This window comes from Hyperolius riggenbachi, chromosome 4 (assembly GCF_040937935.1).
Source record: "Hyperolius riggenbachi isolate aHypRig1 chromosome 4, aHypRig1.pri, whole genome shotgun sequence".
NCBI classification, from domain to species: domain Eukaryota; kingdom Metazoa; phylum Chordata; class Amphibia; order Anura; family Hyperoliidae; genus Hyperolius; species Hyperolius riggenbachi.
Window position 1 is genome coordinate 52,637,089 of NC_090649.1, and position 12,659 is coordinate 52,649,747.

Below are 12,659 nucleotides of genomic sequence, written 5' to 3' on the forward strand. Positions count from 1 at the left end.
TATTAGTTTCCACATCACTTACAGTTCTTTGATGTCATCGGCAACACCAATCCCACCATCGAGTCTGTAGAACATTCAGGGAAAACCATAACGGGGTTTGTTTTTGTAAAAATAAGCAATGTGAATAGCACAGCACCCTCCATGCACAGCAAGGAAATAGTCTCACTAACCCTATTAGTTAATTATCTCTCCTACAGATGGCTGCCGCAGTAATCCTCTTTCCTTCATCGTAATCCATTTCAAAGTGACCACTCAGAAGAAAGCAGATTCCTTTTTTCGTTTGGATCAGCAAACATGCCCAGAACCAGGAAGGAGCCTGGTGGCTTTCCACTAAAAGAGCCTTTTCCAAAATAAGTGACGGCTGTTTCCTCTATTTGTTGAGGATGGGAAGGGAGTATCGTGGCAGAGAAGCTTCGCTGACCAGTTCCATTGCATATTCCTGGATGGACACCAAATAATCTACCGATGTGGTGGTGAAAAAAGGTAGGTCATCCCAATATAGCTTATTACTGGTGTTTCCTTGTGCATTCCTGCTGTGGGCAGGGGCCTAGCAATAGCCATAGCAGCCATAGCAACTGCTATGGGGCCCTGAAGAGGAGGGGGCCCAGATGGTGCTTGATGGATGCTCTTTGTCTCTCCACCCACTGACTTAGTCTCAGTGCCCATGGACTACACACAGCATAGATTGCATGAAAATGTATATTGCACAGTCAGCGGCGTAGCTAGGGAGCTGTGGGCCCCGGTGCAAGTTTTACATTGGGCCCCTCAAGCACTCAATATATAACAATTGATACAGTGCACCAAAACCTTCCAATGTCATCCTCAGTATTAGAGGTGCAAGAAGGGGATGGGGAACAGTTTGTTAATGATTACTACTATCCAAATCATCTATAGAAGTGATTATTACCATCACAGGATCAATAAACAGTTAATACTTTGTTTGAGGAAGACCCCAATGGGGCCCTTCTGGCCCAAGGGCCCCGATGCGGTCGCTACCTCTGCAACCCCTATTGCTCTGCCACTGTGCACAGTAAACTCATATCCATAGTGCAGGGACAGGTGGCATTACTTTGGAATGCCTAGATCGGATGGCATCATAAAAAATTTGCTAATGGGCCCCATAGTCTCTAGTTACACTACTGGCTGTGGGGTAACATGTTGGCCTGTCCCATCTCATCAAATGTATGTTTTTGGCATCAACCAGGGGCGTAACTAGAGGGGAGCAGCCCTGCTAACACCTGCGAGCACAGAGCTGAGGGGGGGGGGGGGGGGGGGCTGGGGGCAACTACTAACCTCCCCTTCCTCCAATACAGGGGAATATACTTCAGATCAGGTGTTTTGTGGATACACTTGTTATGGGTGTGACGATCATGAGGGCTACATTTGTGTTATGACCCTTGTGAGATGGGCCTCCAGGCCATGAAGGCCACCAAGGGGAGGCAAGGAAAGGGGTGTGACCATTGGGGGGCCACCATCAAAGTTTTGCTGGGGCCCCCATGAATTGTAGTTTCGCCCCTGGCACCAAATGGATAAAATGAAGTGAACACAGATATTCTCATTTTTTTCCTCAACCTGACCTATGTTGACCTTATTCTCCCATCCTAGTCTAACGCTACCTTCTCTCTCTAACCGAAAGGAAAGAACGCAAATGATGGTGCTTCTTGGCATAATTTGTATGGTGAGATGCTATTGTTTATTACAGGCACATATAATGCAAATTGTATGCAACTTGGAATTGGGCCCATCCAGGGCCAGATTTCTGGGAAGGCCACAAAGGCCCAGGCCTTGGGGGGATGCAGCCCAAGGGGGCACCTGGACATGAAAAAGAGGTTGCCACATATTAAAGAGGGAAGCTGATGCCCTAGGGCAGTGATCAGCAAACTTGGCTTTCCAGCTGTTTAGGAACTACAAGTCCCATAATGCATTGCAGGAGTCTGATAGACACAGTCATGATTCATAAAGGCAAATGCATTGTGGGACTTGTAGTTTCTTAACAGCTGGAGAGCCAAGTTTGCAGATCACTGCCTAGGGAGCTGTTCATGAAAGTGCTTCAGTATATGGATCTTACACATGGATGTGGGGGCTGCACATAGAATGGGAGGGGCACACTGCACAAGGAAGGGGAGTTCCAACACACTTGTCAGCTGCAGCTGCATAGCTTCCAGCTGTCCCTCTTTTGGAGGGACAGTCCCTCTTTGGGAACCAAAGCCCTCTGTCCCTCTTTCTCCCTCATTTGTCCCTCTTTCTGGACTCTTGTACAGATATGTGTAAATATGTATTTTATCTACTGAAAAATGTGCTTAGTTGACTCTAAACTTTATTCCCATCCTTTAAATTGATATATATTTTTTTATTTTTACATGTTAATATAAAGGGAAATGAACCAGGATAAAATCTTTATGGCATGTGTGACTAGTAGTGCGTCAGGGGTGTGATTAGGGGTGTGGCAGGGGCGTGGCTTCAAGGGACACTTAAGTCAAACAAAAAAAATGAGTTTTACTCACCTAGGGCTTCCAATAGCCCCCTGCAGCTGTCTGGTGCCCTCGCCGTCTCCCTCCGATCCTCCTGGCCCCGCCGGCAGCCACTTCCTGTTTTGGTGACAGGAGCTGACAGGCTGGGGACGCGAGTGATTCTTCGCGTTCCCAGACACATTAGCACCCTCTATGCTGCTATATGGTATATGATATATGCTATAGCAGCATAGATGGCGCTATTGTGGCCAGGAACGCGAAGAATCACTCGCGTCCCCAGCCTGTCAACTCCTGTCACCGAAACAGGAAGTGGCTGCCGGCGGGGCCAGGAGGATCGGAGGGAGATGGCGAGGGCACCGGAGAGCTGCAGCGGGCTATTGGAAGCCCCAGGTGAGTAAAACTAATTTTTTTTTGTTTGACTTAAGTGTCCCTTTAAGTGTCCCTCTTTCTCATCTCAAAAAGTTGGTATGCAGCTGTTTTCTAACTGAGCAAATTGTCCAAGGAGAAGGCTGCTGGTGTCAGAGGTCACGTGGATACACAGTACACATGACGTGATCACGAATGATTATTTTGAGTAGTGAAAGTCTACTGTGAGAACATCGCTTAATACTAAACCCCCTGACCTTGCTTGATCTTCCTAATCAGGACAGAAAATCCCTGTACTGTAGTTTCCCTGGGTGCACCTTGCCTCCATTGACATCAAACGAATGCACGCTATGTTTTGGGTGGAGGCTGGGAAGTCAGGCCTGAGGCCCACTAGAGAGCTTTCTGCAGCGTTTTATAACCGCCGGCGCTAGGGCAATGAAAGGCAATAGTGGTGATCCTACAGTAGCGATTGTGATTTTCCGAAATGGCAATCGCAGCATTTTTGGAGCAATTGTGCTTCAATGCAAAAGAAAAATTGCTTTGCAATCGCCGTACAAATCGATTTTGCAGCACTTTTACTACCCAAAACCACTTACTTTACCCCCAAACCCTTGCGAAATTGCAATCGCTATAGAAATCGATGGCATTCAATTGAAAATCGCTTCAAAATCACCACAAGTTGATCCGGAAAAAGCTGTATAAAATCAGTACAAAATCGCATAGCGATTGCGAGTTGCTATTTCTAGTGGGCTCCAGCCAGACTCGAAACTGATATCTAAGTTTTTTAAGTACACTGATAGGTCGAGACACTTTCTGCTTCTGAACTCTTCAGAATTGTTTTTGTCTTCGTCCCTTTCAGGCCCAGAGAAGTGTCAGTCTCTCACATGTGTAATCTTCACTTATCTTTTGCGCCTTAAAGGACAACTGAGGCGAGAGCAATATGAAGGCTACCATATTTATTTCCTTTTAAGCAATACCAGTTGCCTGGCAGCCCTTCTGATCCTGTCTCAAATCCTTTAAGCCATAGCCCCTGAACTAGCATGCAGCAGATCAGGTTTCAGACATTATTGTCAGATCTGACAAGATTAGCTGCATGCTTGTTTCTGGTGTGATTCAGACACTACTGCAGCCAAATAGACCAGCAGGGCTGCCAGGCAACTGGTATTGCTTAAAATGAAATAAATATGACAGGACCTGGCTATACAATAGCCTAATCCTAACTGATGAGGATTTACAGCCATTAAACTCTTGCCTGGGAGAGAACAACTTCTGAGTGCCAGGGATAGATACAAAAGGGTCAATAGTTCATATATTATGGTTTAAGCTGTGCATATATGCTAGATTAAACTCGGCCTAAACTGATAACGACCGCTCCTGCCAAGAATTTAGCATGTGTACAGCAGCTCCCAACCCCCTCGGCCAGCGGTTAGCCTGGTAGATTGCATAGTAACAGAACAGGCTAGCAACTCGCCTGCACATACCCGGCCCTGCAATGTCGTACGGGGTACGGGTTCTGAACCCCACTGGGCAACATGCCTCATACATGTGTATGAGGCTACGGAACTCTTTCAGACTGTGTGAAATACTGTTTCTTTCAGTTGAGCAGAGACAATACAGCCTTAAAGGATACCCGAGGTGACATGTGAGATGATGAGATAGACATGGGTATGGACAGTGACTAGCACACAAATAACTATGCTGTGTTCCTTTTTTTTTTCTCTGCCTGAAAAAGGTAAATATCAGGTATGTAAGTGGCTGACTCAGTCTTGACTCAGACAGGAAGTGACTACAGCGTGACCCTCACTGATAAGAAATTCCAACTATAAAACACTTTCCTAGCAGAAAATGGCTTCTGAGAGCAGGAAAGAGATAAAAAGGGTCAATAGTTCATAGATTTTAGCATAGATTTTAGCTCTGGCATACTTCAATGAATGTGTCATTGAGCAAAAACAATAAAACAGTTAAAACTTAAATAGTAGATTTAAACATAAAATAAAACTGTGGAATATCTTAAAAAGTCATTTTTAGAAGAAGGAAGATAGATACAATTGTTTATTTCATTTGTTTATTTTCGCCTCGGACAGGACGCCCGAGGCGAAAATAAACTAATGAAAAAAACAATTGTATCTATCTTCCTTCTCCTAAAAACATTTTCTCTGGTGCAGTTGCTTATCTTTTAGAGCAGAGCAAAAGTTCTGAGTTCACGTCCACTTTAAAGGACTTAAAGTGGACGTGAACTCAGAACTTCTGCTCTAAAAGATAAGCAGCTGCACCAGAGAAAATGTTTTCTTTGTTACAACTCACAGAACTCTTGTAATAAATCTGCAGTGTGTCTACTTTCTGCTTTCATGGAAGCCTGCAAAGGGTTAACATCTAGGGCTCGATTCACAAAGCGGTGCTAACCCAGTTAGAGACTTTAGGCATGATAACCATTGCACCACACTAGTGAAAAGCCAGTTTAGGTGTGATAAGTTTAGGCATGATAAGTTTAGGTGTGATAAGTTTAGGCATGATAAGTTTAGATAAGTTTAGATCGCTTGCAAAGTCCAGCACGCAAAGCAGCGCCATTAAACTTTATACGAAATGCACCAGACTTTGCTAGCGTAAAACCTTTGATCAGCTGTGCACTGTGGTGCTAACGCAGTTGGCGCTTAAACTTATCATGCCTAAACTTATCACACCTAAACTTATCATGCCTAAACTTATAGCACCTAAACTTATCACACCTAAACTTATCATGCCTAAACTGAGTTTAGGCATGATAAAGGGCTTTTCACCAGCGTGCTAACTGTTAGCACCGCTTTGTGAATCAGGCCCTAGGTGTGATAACCATTGCACCACACTGGGGAAAAGCCAGTTTAGGCGTGATAAGTTTAGGCGTGATAAGTTTAGATAAGTTTAGATCGCACGCAAAGTCACGTACGCAAAGCAGCGCCATTAAACTCTATGCAAAGTGCACCAGACTTTGCTAGCGCAAAACTTTTGATCAGCTGTGCACTGCGGTGCTAACCCAGTTGGTGCTTAAACCTATCACGCCTAAACTTATCACACCTAAACTTATCATGCCTAAACTGAGTTTAGGTATGATAAAGGGATTTTCACCAGCGTGCTAACTGTTAGCACCACTTTGTGAATCAGGCCCCTTGTATTTACAAATTAGCTGCTCTGCCGAGTACTGCCGAATTTCTGTCCTGACACAGCTGAGAGCTCAAATTACACTTGTGATTACTTGAAGATGAGCAGGAAGTAGATAGGCTCTTCTCTTTAAAAACCACACAGGGTGTATTCTCTGTTTTCCTTGTGTCCTTCAGGTCCACTTCAAACTTACAGTACTTTTTTAGCTTCTACGCAGGAAATAAAACTGTTGGATTCTGAAAAAAAAAGGTAATTTTTAGGATGAGTAGGATAGATACAATTGTTTACCTCAGCAGTTTATTTTCACCTAGTGTTTCAAGAGATGTAATCACATCAATGGGAACTACATCCCCCAGCGTGCATCTCGCATCCCCAGTATGCATTGCGGCGGCCAGAGACTTAGGAAGTCCCTGCGGGAACCTGTGGTTCTGCATTACCGGGACATACAAAATGTTGGACTCCATATGGAATGGGAGTCGGGGGCTGGGAAGGGGTGGTATTGAGCAGCATCCCATAGGTAAGTAGGTTAGTTTGAGAAGTTTTCAAAATGTCGCGCAAAGTTCCCTTTAACCTCCTGAGCGGTATGCCAACACTGTGTATACCGCTCGCTAGAATCACGAGTCCTCCAGGAAGAATGTAATATATGTAATGCCCCCACAAGGTTTAGCTAGCACTAGGCTAGCTAGCTAGTATAGGTAGCCAACACCCCTGATCCAGCCGCTTAATACATTACACAGCCTGGCTCCCGGCACAGATCTGGTCTTTCTGTGGGGAGGATTGAGTCTGCGCATGACGTCGGTGACGTCATGATGTCATGTACGATCATCCCCATAGAGAAGACCGGAGCAGTGCGGGGAGGCTGCGCCGATCACTGGATAGAGGCCGGGTAATGTATTAAGCGGCTGGATTGGGGGGATCCGTAGATACCTTGTGAGGAAATGCGGAAAAGCGGCCGCTAGTACTCAAAGTAAGGCGGCTGATTCCGCGTTCAACATGGCAGCTGGTGCGCAGTCGGAGCACGGAGAAACCGCCGCATGCCCAGACAACAGGGCGGCAGATTCCGTGTTCTGACGCGGCAGGTAGCACGCATAGGCCTACTCTTGTTAGTAATGCGGAATGCGGAGAAAACGCCGCACGCACTGACAGCGGTGCGGCGGATTCCGCATTCAACACAGCAGGAACATTACAACACATGTCTGGTGTGGCTGGGACTGATAGTCCACACTGGCTCAGGAGGACGCGCGCGCGTGCAGAGAGGCAGGGCCTTTATGACAGTCAGAAGGGAGTCAGCTGACCAAGCTGGTCAGCTGACAATTTCAGCAACTTCCATTGGTCCAGCACTTAGGGGAGGCGCTAGAGAGCGCTGGTGTATATATACTGGGTGCTGGTCATTTCTCTGGTGTCTGGCGTTGCGATCACTATGTGGTAGCACTCAGACCTTGTCAGTATCTGTGTTTATTAGACAGTTTCGTAGGTGTTGATGATCACGGAGCTCACACCTTAGCCTAGGAATTGTATTATTATCTGTGTTATTATCTAGACCAGTTTCCAAGGTGTTGATGGCCAAGGAACTCACACCTTAGTCTAGGAATTCTGTACCATCTGTATCATTATTATTATCTAGTCTAGTTCCTGCAGTGCTGAGAATCAAGGAGCTCACACTCAAGTCTAGGCATTGTTGATTATCTGTTATGACCTTCTGCTTTCCTGACCATTCTTCTGATCTCTGATTCTGTACCTTTGTCATTCTGATACTCTGTTGCCAAACTCTGCTGGTGTAAGGATTCTGCACCTGTCTACTGTCTCTGTACTTTATCTGTCCGTGTGTTAACGACCTGGCCTGTCCGACCTCGAGAACTCTCCTGTTAAGAGATAGTTCACAGATCTGTCAGTGACACTCCCTCATTGGTGTCACTCACGTTCTGTCCTTCCCACTCTCTGTCTAGCTCCACCCCTTGGGGAGCTTCTGACCTGTGGAAGGAACCTGATCTCAAGCAGTATCTCTCACTGTTTAGCACCCTTCTCTCGGGTGCTCTCCTCAAAGTATTACGGTTGCACTATACACTCTTTATCACTCAGGTGTTCAGAGGTTAGAGATATATCTGATTATCGGTGATACTGCAGATCATCAATAATCGGGTATATATCTGCATTCTCGGTGATACTGCAGATCACCGGTAATCAGATCCTCTTTGTGTTACACCGATCGTTACATACCTATACCAGCTAGCCTAGTGCTAGCTAAACCTTGTGGGGGCATTAAATCTATTAGATTCTTCCTGGGGACTCTAAAGCTGCAAAACCTCCTGAGCGGCGTAACGCTCAGAAGGTTAATATCTATTAAGGGAAATGCTGCAGGAAGACAAGATTACATTGTAGACATCCCTTTGCCATATTGTGATGATGGTGCAGTTTCAGATATGTGGATGAAGTGTGGACTACCTTGTACTTCTCCTATTCTGCCCCCATTATACATCACAACACTTCTCACCTGGGTACAATGCGGGGCCACCATCAGACTAGGTGCGGGCGATGGGCGTTTTCACTTTAAAAAGATCAGGGGAAATAGAAATGAAGAAGTTATTGACTTAAAGGACAACTGAAGCAAGAGGTATATGGAGGATGCCATATTTATTTCCTTTTTAGTAATACCAGTTGCCTGACAAGATTAGCTGCATGCTTGGTCCTGGTGTCATTCAGACACTGCCACAGCCAAATAGATCAGCAGGGCTGCCAGGCAACTGGTATTGATTAAAAGGAAATAAATATGGCAGTCTTCATATCCTTCTCACTTCAGTTAACCTTTATTCGTGGGCACAGCACAAAACAGCTGGCTACTGGGGGTCGGAGAGTGGAGGAAAGTAGAGATCTGCCAATAGGAACCATGAATCTCCTAAACATAAAAAACACAAATGAGTGACTTCATTTCTAGCCAGAATATTACTTCTGAGGATGCTACCTATACAATGTTTTTGAAATGAGCTGCGTAATATGTTGGCGCTTTATAAATACAATAAATAATAATAATAATAATAATAATAATAATAATAATAATAAATGATGCAAGTGTAGCTTGGCTAATAGGATAGAGGTGAATGTATGCAGGGCCAGATTTCTGGGAAGGCCACCAAGGCCGGGCCTTGGGCGGCAGCTGGCCAAGGGGCGACTGGACATGGAAGAGGGATTGCTGCATATGGAAGAAGAGGCTGCACATGGGGGCAACACATAGAAGAGGGGAGCTGCTGCACATGAATGTTAGACATGGAAGAGGGGGCTACACTGGGTGCTGTACAAGAAAGTTGGCCTAGGGGTGGAAAAATAAATCCGGCCTTCAATGTATGTATCATCTGTGTATCCAGCGCCTGGCACACCTACAGATTCTCCCTTTGTAAAAAGTTTTTTCATTAGATAGATTCTGGGTGACAAAGGGATTTTGCTGCTGTGCTTGTGAATTTAATCCTATTGTGGTCAATTAAGAACATCGTATTATGTCACCATCACAGACTCAGCTATCTCACCCTCCAGTTTCAGGGATAACATTCTATTGGAGGAGGGCCGCGCGGCACAGGTGTGATGACATCATCAGAGCGGACAGTGGCATTATGTCATAAGGAGCAATTCAGTTATACCGTCACACAAAACACAAGGGCGTTGTTGCAGACTGCATTTTTATGGCCACTAATCAGTTATTCTTGTCTGCTGCTTTATGTTTAGTCCAGAAAACTGACAACTGACTTAGGCTGGGTTCACATATGACATGGGCTTGATTCACAAAAGAGTGCTAACTGATAGCACGGCCGTTTTCGCACAAATTTTCCCGTTTCGCATGAACGCGAATTTCTGTGCGCAAACAATAACGTTTTTGCACACAAAGGCGAATTTAACTTTATCGTTTCGCGCGAAAAATCGCGATTGCACAAAACGGTAACATTCGCGTGAAAACGGCCGTGCTATCAGTTAGCACTCTTGTGAATCAAGCCCTAGTGTGAAAGGCTGCGTTTTATGTCATGTTTTATGTAAATGTTGTGTACATTTTTTTGTACGTTTTTACTGCGTTATTCATGCGTTGCGTCAGTTCACACATACAAACACATATGCGTTTTGTAGACGTTTTCCATGCGTTTTTATATTTCCATTTATGCAAATCACATGGAAGACAACAGGAAGCGGAAATACAGCAAAACAAATTATTTTTTGGTAGAAACGCATATAAAAGCGCATAGGAAACGCATCAAAAAGGCATACCATTGTGTTCCCACTGACTTCCATTATGTGCGTCTTGGCAGCGTTCATGAATATTATGCAACAATACCAGCGTTTTAAAAAATGCAGGTTTGAATATGCGTTCTTTCCTGCGGCCCATAGACAATAATGCAGATTTTCCGCAACGCTAGCGTCTCTACTATGTGTGCACCCAGCCTTAGTGGTGGTGCTTGAGGAGAAAAATATTAGTGCAATTTAATTTAGATGGCTTTTTCATTTTCTTATTATTTGCTAGCTAAAATAACCTTTCAATCCCTGAGAGACAGTTTCATGGTTGTCATATTATTTATTGTAGTTTTGCATCGTTTGGGGAGAGAAGAGAACCACTTTGGGACCTGTTATTCTTATTATTAATTATTGTATTTGTAAAGTACCAATATATTACACAGCGCTGGACAATAAATAGGGATACAGACAATGGTAGGTGAACATAATGTAACACATGAGGCTTGATTTACTGAAGTGTGCTAACAGTTAGCATAACAGTGATAAGCTGCTTTGCACATGATATTATGCGCGCAAAGGTTTGCACGCGTAAAGGTGTGTCTTCGCCCGAACGGCGTTATGCTTCGCGCGCAAAGTATCATTACGTGCTAAGTATCATTATCACGTGAAGTGACTGCATATCACGCAAACGATATGTAAATAATAAATTATTACTGTATACAGTACATTACACGGCGCGTGTTAAACTTTACACGCGCCGTATTTCATTATCTCACATGTTAATGTAAGCACCATTGCTGATTTCATTGCCAAACTCTATCTTCTGATGGCATGAAGCGCCATAGCTTTCAATGGCATTCCGCACTTGGCGCGTGAAGCCTAATGCCGTTCGTGTGATAAAACGTAACACGCGAACGGTGGAAACTGTTCGTGCGCATAATGCTTTGCACGCTCGTTTGCGAGCCTTTACACGTGATAACTGAGTTATCACGCTTTAGTGAATCAACCCCCAGGTATACAATGGAGGACAAGGTTATACAAGGCAACAGGGTACAAGAAACATGATCATGCGACTTGGGAACTGGCTACAGAGATCCAGTAACTCAAGTCCGAGTCATTCCATGGGAAAAGTGCCCAATGATGGGGGCACATGATCAATAGGGTAACCCAGGGAAGGGAGGACCCTGCCAAAGGCACAGGCACATTTTACATTAGGGGTGACAGCTCCAGGGGATTCTCTGCTCGTCCCGATATCGCTCACCATTACCACCGAGCACCCGATCAAGCATGTCGGCGCTACAGCTTACAGCGCGGATCAGTAAATAATGGCGCACACCCCTGATGCATAAAAATGGCGCCGCATTAAAAAGATACGCTTATCGCTATTTATCGTTAGTACTGCATAATAGTGGCCCACACAGGGAAAAAAGAAGAAAAACGGCACACAGTAACGTTATTTATCAATAGGGCCGTTCATATGCCAAACAGCAGATGTTATTGCCCACAGTAACGTTATTTATCAATAGCGCCCTACATAAGCCAAACTGCAGACGTTATTTAACTGCAAGCCGGTGAATGGATTTAATGTAACACTGTCAAGGTTGGGGTTAGGCACCACCAGGGGAGATTTAGGGTTAGGCACCACCAGGGGGGTCTTAGGGTTAGGCACCACCAGGGAGGTGGTTAGGATTAGGCACCACCAGTGGAGTGATTAGGGTTAGGTACCACCAGGGGGGTGGTTAGGGTTAGGTACCACCAGGGGGGTGGCCTGGAACTGGCCAGTGAAACTCCTTTGCACTACAAAACGCAAACGCAATGGGATCGAGTTTGCGATTTTCCAGTGCAATTTTTTTGGCATTTACAACTGTGTAAATTGGCATCACAACGTATTAGTTTAAACTAGTCCTGCAATTATTATTTCGAACTTCATGTGCTGGCTTTTTGCAAATCGCATGCAATCGGAATTGCAGAAAAACACAATCAAGAGCCCTTAAAGGGAACCTGAAGCGAGTAAAATTATTTAAAATAAAAACATGACATAGCTGCAAATGAGTATTACATACTTACCTCACCGTCAGTTCCTCTCAGAAGCTCACCATTTTCTTCTTACACGGATCCCTTCCAGTTCTGACAATATTTTGTCAGAACTGAATTATACCAGTTGCTGTCAGTTATATATCAGCAGTTGTGTCAGTTAACTTACAACTGAATGTGCAAGGTAAAGTCCATGTTCCATTATGGCTCAAGTGGGTGATATTACAGTTTAACAGTGTGCTGACCAGAAAGCTGTTATGGGGTAACGGCCATTTTTAAAATGGAGGACAGAGAATTCCATTGATCACAGTGGACAAACAGGGTGCAGGAGAGGAGAAAGAGATTGAAGAATAGATTACATGGGAGGCAAGTATGACTTACATATGGTTATTTTTACGTTTTATTTTCAGTTCAGTTTCTCTTTAATGACGAGTCTGACAGACA

General features: G+C 44.6%; 1 protein-coding gene across 1 annotated transcript in view; it reads left to right on the forward strand.

Moving 5' to 3' along the window:
- Positions 1-263: 263 nt before the first annotated feature.
- The window catches only part of RP1L1 (RP1 like 1), a 70,432-nt gene continuing 58,036 nt past the window's right edge, over positions 264-12,659 (forward strand). The window contains exon 1 of the mRNA XM_068280040.1: positions 264-483. The gene's annotated coding sequence lies outside the window, so the exon portion shown is untranslated. The remainder of the gene's footprint in view (positions 484-12,659) is intronic.